This window comes from Dipodomys ordii, unplaced genomic scaffold (assembly GCF_000151885.1).
Source record: "Dipodomys ordii isolate 6190 unplaced genomic scaffold, Dord_2.0 Scaffold7, whole genome shotgun sequence".
Classification (NCBI taxonomy): Eukaryota; Metazoa; Chordata; class Mammalia; order Rodentia; family Heteromyidae; genus Dipodomys; species Dipodomys ordii.
Genome location: NW_012267223.1, coordinates 17601763 through 17613012, shown reverse-complemented (window position 1 = coordinate 17613012; position 11250 = coordinate 17601763).

The following is an 11250-nucleotide window of genomic DNA, read 5'->3' as shown; positions in this document are numbered from 1 at the left end:
CCTGGTCTCCAGCAGACCAGCCTCCTGAGAGTGGGGGGGGGGAAGGGAACTGCCCAGCACCCTCTGAGAGCAGGACCCACACAAGGTCCCAAATGCAAAAGGCCAGGTAGCGGGGTGTGGATCTGAAATCTGCTGAGACCGGAAAGTGGAAGGCGTGTCCGGGAATGGTCAGAGCACAAGGGAACACCAATGTGGTCTCCAGTGCTGGGAAAGCTGCCTTGGGGTTTCCCTCCCCCTAGGTCACTCACTTTCCCTCCCTTCCCACCCCCCCATACTATTTTAAGGTATGCCCCTCATTCTGTCCTCCGACAAAATGAGATTCAATTAATTCAATTAAAGCAATTTTGGAAGCAGCTCCTGAAGGCTTTCAATGTGAGATAATTACGAGTAATTTGCTTCTGTGAAGACGAAAAGGTTACATGGGGTCTAGGGGGTGTGGGGGGGTAGACCCCCTCCTCAGCAAATGCACACAGATCTAGAAGGATTCCACACTGCAATCTTAGCTGCCCTCCCATTGGCCAAATTACTTGCAGGTGGGAAGGAGGAGATGGTGGTGGTGGTGGGAGGGGGATGGAAGACTTGGAGTGACAGTCTGCTCCTCCTCCACCCCAATCCCCTGTGTGGGGTGGGGGTGGGGCACTCCTTGCTCCCTGACAAAAAGTCTGCATAGTTGTAGCAGCTGGTTACTCAGCTCCAGCCTCTTTGGAGTTCCGATGCCTGGACTTGCCTCTGGGATTGGATCCAGAGTCAATGTAATGTTATCCAAGTAGCTAAGGCCTGTGGAGATGGGGGCCTTGGAGATCAAGGACTTCCCTAGAATTTATAAGGGATATGAGAAGAGAGGAGAAAAGCCAGAGAAGGTGGACAAGTGACTTCCTGCTTCCAAGTTTCGGCTAAGATACTCATTTTTTCCTCCCTTTCATTCTTTCCTCTCCAATCATCAACCCTTCCAGGCTCCAGAGGTTTCTGGTTCTACCTGACTCTAATCTCAATCCCTTCCATTGTAGTGGTTGGCAAATCTCCTCTCAGCTTTCTGTCCTCAGGGCCACTGAAGTGTCTTCCTTCCCCCTAAGCATCCTACAGGTGTTCCCAGCCCCCACCTCACCTGTGGCCTAGGAAGAGGTGGAAGAAGGAAGTAGATGGAACCCAGAAGGACCTAGAGGTAAGGCTAGCTAGGAGGCAGAGGCTGAGATGGGCTTCAGGACTCCACAAAATCAGTCAGCCCTGCCCCCACAAAGTCCTTGCCCTGGAAGCCCCTGCTCATAACAATCATGGTGGAAAAGAAAATGGCATCCATCCCCAAGTATTTCTTTCACATCCTCTTCCCCTCCATCTCCCTCCTCACTTCTCTGAGAAGGGGTTCCTTTACCTCTGTTTTTCTCTCTACTCCACCCCAGGCAACCCGCTTCTCAGAGCAGCTAGTATGCAGGATGTGATGAACAGGAGAGAAATTTTCTTGGTGACTGCTGTCTCTCCACAGTGAACAAGCCCAGAGGGGAAAGAACAGCCTTATGGGCTGGGCCTCCACTTTCCCTTCCCTTCTCTTCCCTTCCCTTCCCTATGCACCTCAGATCCAACAAAAAGCAGGGGAAAAAAAGACGCACCATTCCCAAATAGAAGACCCTAAGGCCGGTGCTGGCAGCTCATGCCTATACTCTGAGCTATCCTGTCTTGGAGACTGAGATACAAGAATCATAGTTTGAAGCCATTCTAGGTAAAAAAGAAATCTATAGCCAGGTGCTGGTGGCTCATGCCTATAATCCTAGCTGCTCAGGAGGCTGAGATTTGGCCAAGAAAGTCCATGAGAATCTTACCTCCAATTAATCACAGAAAAAGCCGGAAGTAGCACTGGGACTCAAGTGGTGGAATGATAGCCTTGAGAAAAAGGAGCTCAGGGATAGTGTCCAGGCCCAGAATTCAGGAAGGAAAAGAAAAGGAAAAGGAAAGAAAGAAAAAGAAAAGAAAAAAAATCTATGAGACTCTATCTCCAATAGACAAGAAAAAAAAAAAAAAAAGCTGAGCTAATGGCTCAAAGCAGTAGATCACCAGTCACGGGTAAGAAAGTCCAATGAGTGCTTAAGGTTCTGGGTTCAAGTCCTAGTACCAGAAAAAAAAAAAGACCTCAGAACCAAGATACTGGGGCTGGGAAGGTAGCTCAGTGGTAGAGTGCTTGCCTAGCATGCATGAGGCCCTGGGTTTAATTCCTTAGCACTACATAAACAGAAAGCCAGGAGTGGCGCTGTGGCTGAAGTGGTAGAGCACTAGCCTTGAGCTGAAGAGCTGAGGGACAGTGCCCAGGCCCAGAGTTCAATCCCTACAACCAAAAACAAACAAAAAAAAAAAGAACCAGGATACCTTTTCACAGAATATGCACACTAGGCAGGTGGACACATACAGGGCATGCAGGGTGGGCAGAGCTGTGGACAGAGACAAATATTTGCATGTGTACATGAAGTATTCCCACAATGGTTCACATACATACACCAAAAAATCCACCCACAGCTTCCTTGCTTGCAGAAAGAAGCTCAGTACAGAGCAATGACCCAGGAAGGAGGTACCCAGGGTTTCAACATAAGCAGAAACAACGCATCTACAGGAATCTGCAGACTAGCATCCCTGTTTGTGTAGAGATACGATACGTGTGTGTGTGTGTGTGTGTAAGGGGGAGCAAGTCTCTTTCTTCCTCTTCTCTCGCCCTCCCCCTTTCCTGGCTCATATTTTCTGAGAACATTTCTCTGGTGAGCATGTAGGGAGGGAGGCTGAACAGCTACAGAAACCGGTAATTTTAGGATGACTTTATTTTCTTTGTTTCCTGAAGCCTTGCTTGTTTCTTTTCTTGTGCTCTAGAAAGCAGAGCTCCTATCTTGTCCCCATTCCTTCCTGGTACACAGTCCATGGCTCTCAGACATGGCCAGAGAGTCCAGTTCTGCCATGGAACCCAAAGGTTAGCTAAGGGGGCTTTCCTTCATACGTCTCCTCTGAAATCTCGATTCCCCGGTTCTGACACACTGACTCCAGCCCCCGGGGAGTGAGGGAGGAGGAGGCCTGGTATGATTTTTCTTGCCAAGTCCTGGGGCAGAGAAAGCAGTAGCCTGGGTCTGCCACCACCTCCACTTCAGCCTCTTCCATCAGACAGAAGGTTCCTCAAAGATCGGGACTCCACCTCCTCCATTAGATTGGATTTATTTTGCAAACTCTTTGCAACCCCACTGTTGTTTGACTGGCATCTTGGGGGACATGTCTGGTCAGCCCAGGAAGAGGAAAGGCATGGGTCCCATGCTTCCTCCAAACACCAAGCTTTTTGATTCAGTACCTCTCGGTGAGTGCCAGGCCTCAGCCTCCCTGGCCCCCAAATAAAGTGATGACATCATTTCCAGGGGAAGTCAGCACTCTGTGAATCCATGTGGCATGTGTTACTCAGCCCCATCTGAGCCATTTCGTCAGTCTACAGTTGAATTGGACATGAAATCCCAGGATGAACCTTCACCATCATTGGGAGATTCTGCTCTGCCTACGCCCCCTCCTCCCTCCCTAGCTCTGTTCCCACTTCAAACTAGTAAACAAGATACAGGCTAAATAATGAGGTTGAAACTCCCTGGGAATCCCCTCTACCCAAAAACCCACCCTGATCACGTTCTCCGTCCTGTTTTGCACGTTAGCCTGATCGGTGAGAACTTGCCCTCTTCCCTCAGATGAGCTTGCCAGAAAGCAGGGCATTGGCCTCCCTGCTCAGACTGGTTGCCCCTGGGCTCCTTGGCTTCTTTTTTTTCCCCTTTCCTCAATTCTGTTGCCCCCATTCTCTTTATTGAGGGAGGGGCCCAGCTCATGGAAGTGGGCAGAGGAGAGGGAGTGAATGAGGGTGTGTGGTCTCTGCTCATGGCTCTCCTCTGGCCCCAGGTTTGTAGAACCATTAGCCCACCCCTCTTGCTGGACTCCAGCACTGCTTTCTTTGTCTCTGCAAGCTGGGGCCTGCCACACTCCTCCTCCTAGCCCTGGAGCGCCCGGGAATTCTTTGCTTCAACAGATCCTGGGGGAAGCTAGACTGCACGAGGCTCCTGACATGCCTCTGCCCAGCTCCTGTCACATTCCCTGAGCCCAGGGGGATCAGCTGGCTCCACCAATGAAGGCCTTTTCCACTCCTTTTCCCACTCCCATGACCCCAGGTCTTTGCCTCCCTCCCAAACTCAGAAATCTGTCATGAGACTCATCTCTGGCATTGGGGCCCTCCCAATTCCCAGCCCTTTGGCCAACCCCATCTGAGAAGTATGAAATGAGAAATAACTTACCTGCCCCCTTGAAAAATCAAGTTTGTCTCCTCTTCCAGAGAGAATGCATGGTTTTCATGGGTTTGTACTCTCAGCCAAATCTCTGAACAAGTCACTTTACCTCGCTGGGTCTTAAGTGTGTATGTGTGCGCGTGCACACATGTGCATGTACTCCTATACTGGGGGCTGGAACTCAGGACCAGGGCACTGTTCCTTAGCTTTTTCACTCCAGGCTGGAGCTCTATCATTTGAGCTACATATCTACTTCTGGCTTTTTGTTAGTTAATTAGAAATAAGAGTCTCTCTGATTTGTCTGCCTTGGCTGGCTTTGAACTGAGATCCTTAGATCTCAGCCTCCTGGGTAGCTAGTACTTTATGGGTAGCTAGTACTCTAGCTCTAGGTATGAATCACCAGTGCCCAGATCTCTCTGGGTTTTTATTTCCTCACTATTCTGTAGGGACAATAACCAAAAATCATACTTCAAAGATTACCCTGGCTGGGAAGGTGGCTCAGCAGTGGAGCGCTTGCCTTGTATGCATGAGGCCCTGGGTTCGATTCCTCAGCACCACATAAACAGAAAAAGCCAGAAATGGCGCTGTGGCTCAAGAGGTTGAGCTCTAGCCTTGAGCTGAAGAGCTGAGGGACAGCACCCAGGCCCAGAGTTCAGGCCCCACAACGGACAAAAACAAAAACACATCAGGGGTGCCAAGAGACACAGTGGCATACGCCTTCACCCTGGCCATGCCAGGTTGTCCCAGAATGTCTCTCTCCTGTTATTCACCAAACTTCCCCTCTCCCCTATCAGCTTACCAGCTTACCAGCAGAGTATATAGTTAGCTCCCACCCGAGAAACACAAAATTAAAAAAAGAGCTCGATTCCCAAATTCAAGTCCAACTCCATGATTTTTGGTTAAGTTTTTAAAATCTGTTCCTCCATCTAGAAACTGAGGATGGTAGCATGTAGTTTATAAAGTTGTGGTGATGACCAAGGCTAGCTGCAGCTCAATGACGGTGCTTGCCTAGCATGAATAAGGTCCTGGGCTTGATGCTCAGCAACCCCCACCCCCCACCCCACCCCCCAAAAAAAGAAGTTGTCATGAGGACTAAACGAATTAAAACACAAAAACACTATCATCCAGCGGTTACCAAACAAGAAAACTTTCTCTGAGCTGGGTGCCTGTAATCCTAACTACTCAGGAAGCTGAGATCTAAGGATTGTGGTTTGAAGCCAGCCCGAACAGGAATGTCTGTGAGAATCTTATCTCCAATTAACCACCAGAAAACTGGAAGCAAAGCTGTGGCTCAACTGGTAGAGAGCTAGCCCTTGAGCGAAAAAGCTCAGGACTGAGTTCAAGCTCCAGAACTGGCACCAAAAAGAAAAGAAAACTTTCTTTACCCAAATCCCCCTGCTCCTTTGTCATTCTGCTGTGTCGGGGAGTCTCTGTTCCCACCAAGCTGTTTTGTGGTTTTTTGTTTGTTTGTTTTTGGTCAGTGAACTCTAGGCCTGGGTGCTCTCCCTGAGCTCTTCAGCTCCAGGTGGGTACTCTACACTTGAGCCACAGTGCCACTGACAGTTGTCTGGTGGTTTATTGGAGATAAGAGTCTCATGGAGCACCTAGCCCCAGAAGTTGCTTTGTGAGGAGGGGAGGCAGGTCTGTGAACCCAGGAAAACCCCTGGGTGTCCCAGATGGGAGGACTCCTGAGGAGGTGAAGCCTGCGGAGGTGAAGCCTGCGGAGGTGAAGCCGCAGCTAGTGCAGTTGACAAGGCTCCTGTGTCCTTCCTTCATAAACAATTTCCCCTCCTGGAACCCAAGAATCCCTCCAACTGTGGAGAAAGAAAAAGAAAGAAAATTATTTCTTTTTACTGATATTTGATTAGATACCTAGAAAACTTGAGATTCTGAAGATTAAAAACAAACAAAAATAAAAACCAAACAAACAAACAAAAAAACAAAGCCTGGCACTGGTGGCTTTAATCCTAGATACTCAGAAGGCTGAGATCTGAGAATTGCTGTTCAAAGCCAGCCCAGGCAAGAGTCTTTTTATCTCCAATTAACCACCAGAAAACCTGAAGTGGAGCTATGGGCTCAAAATGATAGAGCACTAGCCTTGAGCAAAAAGAAGTCAGGGACAGCATTCAAGCCCTGAGTTCAAGCCCCAGGACAAAAAACAAAAACAAAAACAAAACCCTTCGAGTATTTTGATATACTGGCTGGATAAAAGATAAATGTAAGATATCAATAACTATTTGCTATTATAGTAATAAATAAAAGAAAAACATCCTCCCTCTTATAATGGAAAGGAAGAACAACAAACTACTATGGGCATACAGATAGGGACAACTCCTCTTCAGCCAATTAGGAACTGATTGTGGCAGTCCACAGTTAATTCCTGTCTCATCCCTTCTGCTGGTGCTAAGCACATAGCTTTCCTGGATGGTCATCCTCCATTATATTGGAAGCATAATGGACTCTGTGTGTGTGTGTGTGTGTGTGTGTGTGTGTGTGTGTGTGTGTGTGTAGTGTGCATGTGCATACATGCACTAATACTGGGTCTTGAACTCAGGACCTCAAGCTTTCCCTTGGCTTTTCTTTTCTCAAAGTTGGTGCTCTACCACTTGTACTATGCCTCCACTTTTGGCTTTTTGCTGGTTAATTAAAGATAAGAGTCTCTCAGAGTTGTCTGCCTGTACTGACTCTGAACCATGATGCTCAGATCTCAGTCTCCTGAGTAGCTAGGATTACAAGCATGAATCACCTGCACCCAGCTCACAACAAACACATATTAAACCATAAAGACAATTTCCTAATCCAGGAAAGAATCCTATAGGAGATCCAGCCCCACAGAGGAGGAAGGGCTAACTTCGCACCCACGGATGGGATATAGAACTCCCTAAACCCCAAGGTCTTCAGGGCTGATTTACTCTAAATCTGACAGTATAGGTTGTTGAAGGTCTCATCCTTGTGCCAAGCTTTGTGCTAAATCCTTTCTATGTGTTATCTTATTTAATTTTTCAGCAGCCCTCTAAGAGAGATATGATTAACTCCATTTTATGTGAGAGAAAGTTAAGGTTCAGAGATGGCAGGTGACTGACCTGAGGTTACACAGTCTCAATTATTTATCTCACTTGTGAAATGAGTTAATAATGGCACTAACCTCATCAGGTCCTTGTGAGGACTAAATAGTATAATGCCTAGGAAAGCATGGTATAGGGCCTGGTACACTCATTTCTTCCTCTCTCTCTCTCTCTTTTTGTGTGCCAGTTCTGGGACTTGAACTCAGAGCCTGGGCATATCCTCAAGCTTTTATTTGCTAAGACTAGTGTTCTACCACTTGAGCTAAAGCTCCACTTCTGGCTCTGTGTGTGTGTGTGTGTGTCTGTGTGTGTGTCTGTGTGTCTGTGTGGTTAATTGAAGATTAGAGTCTCACAGAGTTTTCTGCCCCTGCTGGCTTTGAACCTCTGATGCTCAGATCTCAGCTCCTGAGTAGCTAGGATTATAGGTGATGCCTGGCCAGCCACATGGTTAAGTTCTTAATGAGTACCTTTGCTCCCCAGATCTTGAGAGAATCTGGCTGCACTTGGGAGCAATTTCTTCTACATTTTTTTTCTTCTTCTCAGTCTGACTCCTGTTCCCTGGAGCTTTCTGAATTCTCCAGCTGTCCCCCTCCCTGGGCCAAGGACACATCACTGATGCCTAAGCTGAAGGCAGGCCCCACTGGCCCCAGGGGTGGGTGTGGGTTGGTGCCACACGCATTGCATGACGTGGCTGGGCGCCCTCTGTGCTCAGGGAAGGGCACCCTGCTGGAGTTTGCCAGGTGCGAGGTGAACCGCCGTGGGTGGGGGGATGCCCCCTCCCCTGCTGCAGCTAATCCTTCAGGGCGTGGAGTCTCTGCTCTCTGCTTACTCAGCAGACACTTCCAGTCCTGCTCTGATTTGCCCAGGGAGACAACCCAGGAATTTGGGCCTGGAGGCCGTACATCTTGTGTATCCCCTACCCCAGGTCTGCCTCCTTCCAGGATGCCCTCAGCTCAACCTACCTGTTCTCCAGAGGACACTTTTGGCTCTGCAAGGGTATGAATGTCCTCTTGAGGAGGCCTGTCCAGATGTGTGTTGGTGCTGGCAATGGATCTCCCCCCTCTTATTTGCTGTGTGATCTTGGAAAAGACATACAGTCCTTGCTGAGTGCTGGTGGCTCACACCTGTAATCCAAGCTACTGAGAAGGCTGAGATCTAAGGATGGTGGTTCAAGCCAGCCAGGCAGACAAATCTGAGAGACTCTTATCTCTAACTAGCAAAAAGCCAGAAGTGCTGGTGGGGTTCAGGTAGTAGAGCACCAGCCTTGAGTGGAAAAGCCAAGTAAGAGTCTAAGGCCCTGAGTTCAAGCATTAGTCCTGGTGTGTGTGTGTGTGTGTGTATGCACATGTGCGCATGCATGCACACACGGACATAAGATCTAATGAGGGCGCTGTTACAGTCAACTGCAGCTGTTTATGACAATGACACTGGTCCTGGGCTTTCCCCCTGTCTCAATCTCTACCCCTACAGCTAGGCAGGGACATGCTGTTGTTTCCTGTGATAGCCTCACACCCTCCCTGTATTCAAGGCTGAGAGAGGAACTGTGAGCGTCCCAAGAACTCCCATTACTTCTTCATTCATGTGTCTGGTGCTCCTGAGCATCTTTTGCTTCCAGCCTGAGTTAGTCACATGGTGGGGTCAGGATCAGAGAATAATAAAGCACTGTACAAAGCCATGAACTGAATGAGGATGAAGGCTTCCAGAGCTCCACATGGTGCTCTGGCTGAGCAGCAGTAGAGCAGTAGCAAAGGTAGGTCTGGAAAGATTCCTTGACTTCATGGAGGTAAACATCATTGAGTGACAAAGAACAAAGACGGGTTGGGGACCCAAGGTAGAATTCTGGAGAGAGAATGCTGGCCACCTTGCCATGTCTTCCCAGACATCCTAACCCCAACTTCCTCCTGCAGGCTGCCTGTCCCCCACTCCCACCTATCCCTCTGCCCCCAGTCTTACCACAGTCCCATCCATCCCATCCTCCTGCCCCCCCCCTTCCCTGGGGCAGAGGAAACTCATCTCCAAGCACTTTTCAGCTTCTAAGCCTCCCAGTCTCAGGCTGCTGGGTGGTTGGTAAACAGCTTATTAAGGTGATTAACGCTGCAATTAAAGTTAGAAAAACAGCGACCAGGGTGCTGGCTGCAGGTTCCCCTTGCTCCTCCCCCTGCCTTCTCCCCTTCCCCTCCAGTCCCCTCTGGGCTTAGTTGATGCAACTCCATGGACTTAGCCAATCAAAGCCTGAAAACTGGGCTGGGGGCTGGGCAGGGGTCTTTGCTTGGCTGTTCTCCACACACAAGTCACTCACACAATCCCACTTGTACGTAGTTGGAGAGTAAAATGAGGCTGGGCTGTACCAAAGGGTTAAAGAACAGAGGCTGACTGAGATGGGGTCTCTAAGATCTTCTAGCCCGGGATACTATCTTGGGATGGGCCTCAGGGAGAGAGTTAGAGACCCTGCTTTTCAGCTGCTTTTCCCCCCCCTTCCCCCTCCACCACGCCTCCTTCTAGGACTGGGAGTGTTCTTTGTCCTTCCTGAAGCTCAGGTGTCAGGGAGGCTATTGGCTTGTCTGAGGGTCTGGAACTTCCTGACCACAGCCTTTCTGCAAACCCAACATCCAAGACACCCAAGATCCAGGGACGCTCTGGACTCCTCCTCAGCCTAGCCCTGGCCTAGCTGCTTTCAAGCTGTCTCTCCAGCCTGGTTTTTCTCTGGCCCATGGAGGGAAAGTCATTGCAGGTCAGGCCCCAGAGAGTTTGGTTCTCAGAACCCACCTTTGCTTGCCTGGCTTCTTCTCTCTTCTTTCAAAAAATTCAAAGGCTCCCCATCCCATGAAGCAATTCAGGGCTTCCTTCCCTCTGGAGTCTGTCTGGTCCTCCCTGGGCTCTGTCAGCTCTGTGTAGTGGGAGCCTCTCCTGGCTGGGCTTGCTTCTAACCCTAGCACAGGCTGTCCCTGGGCTTTGGACATCAGTGCCTGGCATACAGAAGGGGCTCAGTAAATACAGGCTGACTTGTTCCTTTTTCAGTGCACACAGAGATGGATCAGTGCATGTGACAAGGGCAGCCAGGGTTCAAATTGGCAGTGTGGAGTGGCTGGATTGTCAGCAGCCACATCGAGGAACTTAATCTTTACCAAATGCTAAGTACCTTGTTAAGCATTGGATTTTATTCAGATGAACCGTACTGGGCAGATAGCATTGCCCCTACATTAAAGAGGAGGAAACTGCTTAGAAAGGTTAAGTGACTTGCCCAAGGTCATACAGCTAGTAAAGTGGTGGAGGCAGGATTCAAATCCAGCTCAGCTGACTCCTGCATGCACATTCCTGACTGTAGCATTAAGCTTCTCTTAGGACTTGCCCAGAGGAAGGAGGCTGATCCCTCCCCCTTCCATTCCCCTCCCAGGAGAAGAGTTAGCCACCCAGTAGGCAGAGCTGCAGACGTTCCAGCTCTTTCACACTTTGTCCAAGGTATCTTAGTTAACACATGAAGAACATCCAGCAAAACCTGGGTTCAAATCCCAGCACTGCCATGTATGTATATGTATATGACCTTGGCAGAGACTTAACTTTTTTTTTTCAGGGTGGAGTGGGGTGGGTACTGGGGCTTGAACTCAGGGCCTTCTACTCTCTCTTAGCTTTTTGTCTACTTATGCTGGCTTTAACATGCAATTCTCAGATCTCAGCCTTCCAAATAGCTAGGATTACAGGTATGAGCCACCAGCGCCCAGCTAGACCAAAGTTCTTTTTTGGGGGGGGTCTGGTCGTGGGGCCTGAACTCTGGGCCTGGGCACTGTCCCTCAGCTCTTCAGCTCAAGGCTAGTTAGTGCTCTACCACTTGAGCCACAGTGCCACTTCTGGCTTTTTTCTTTTTGCTTATGTGGTGCTGAGGAATCGAACCCAGGGCCTCATGCATGCAA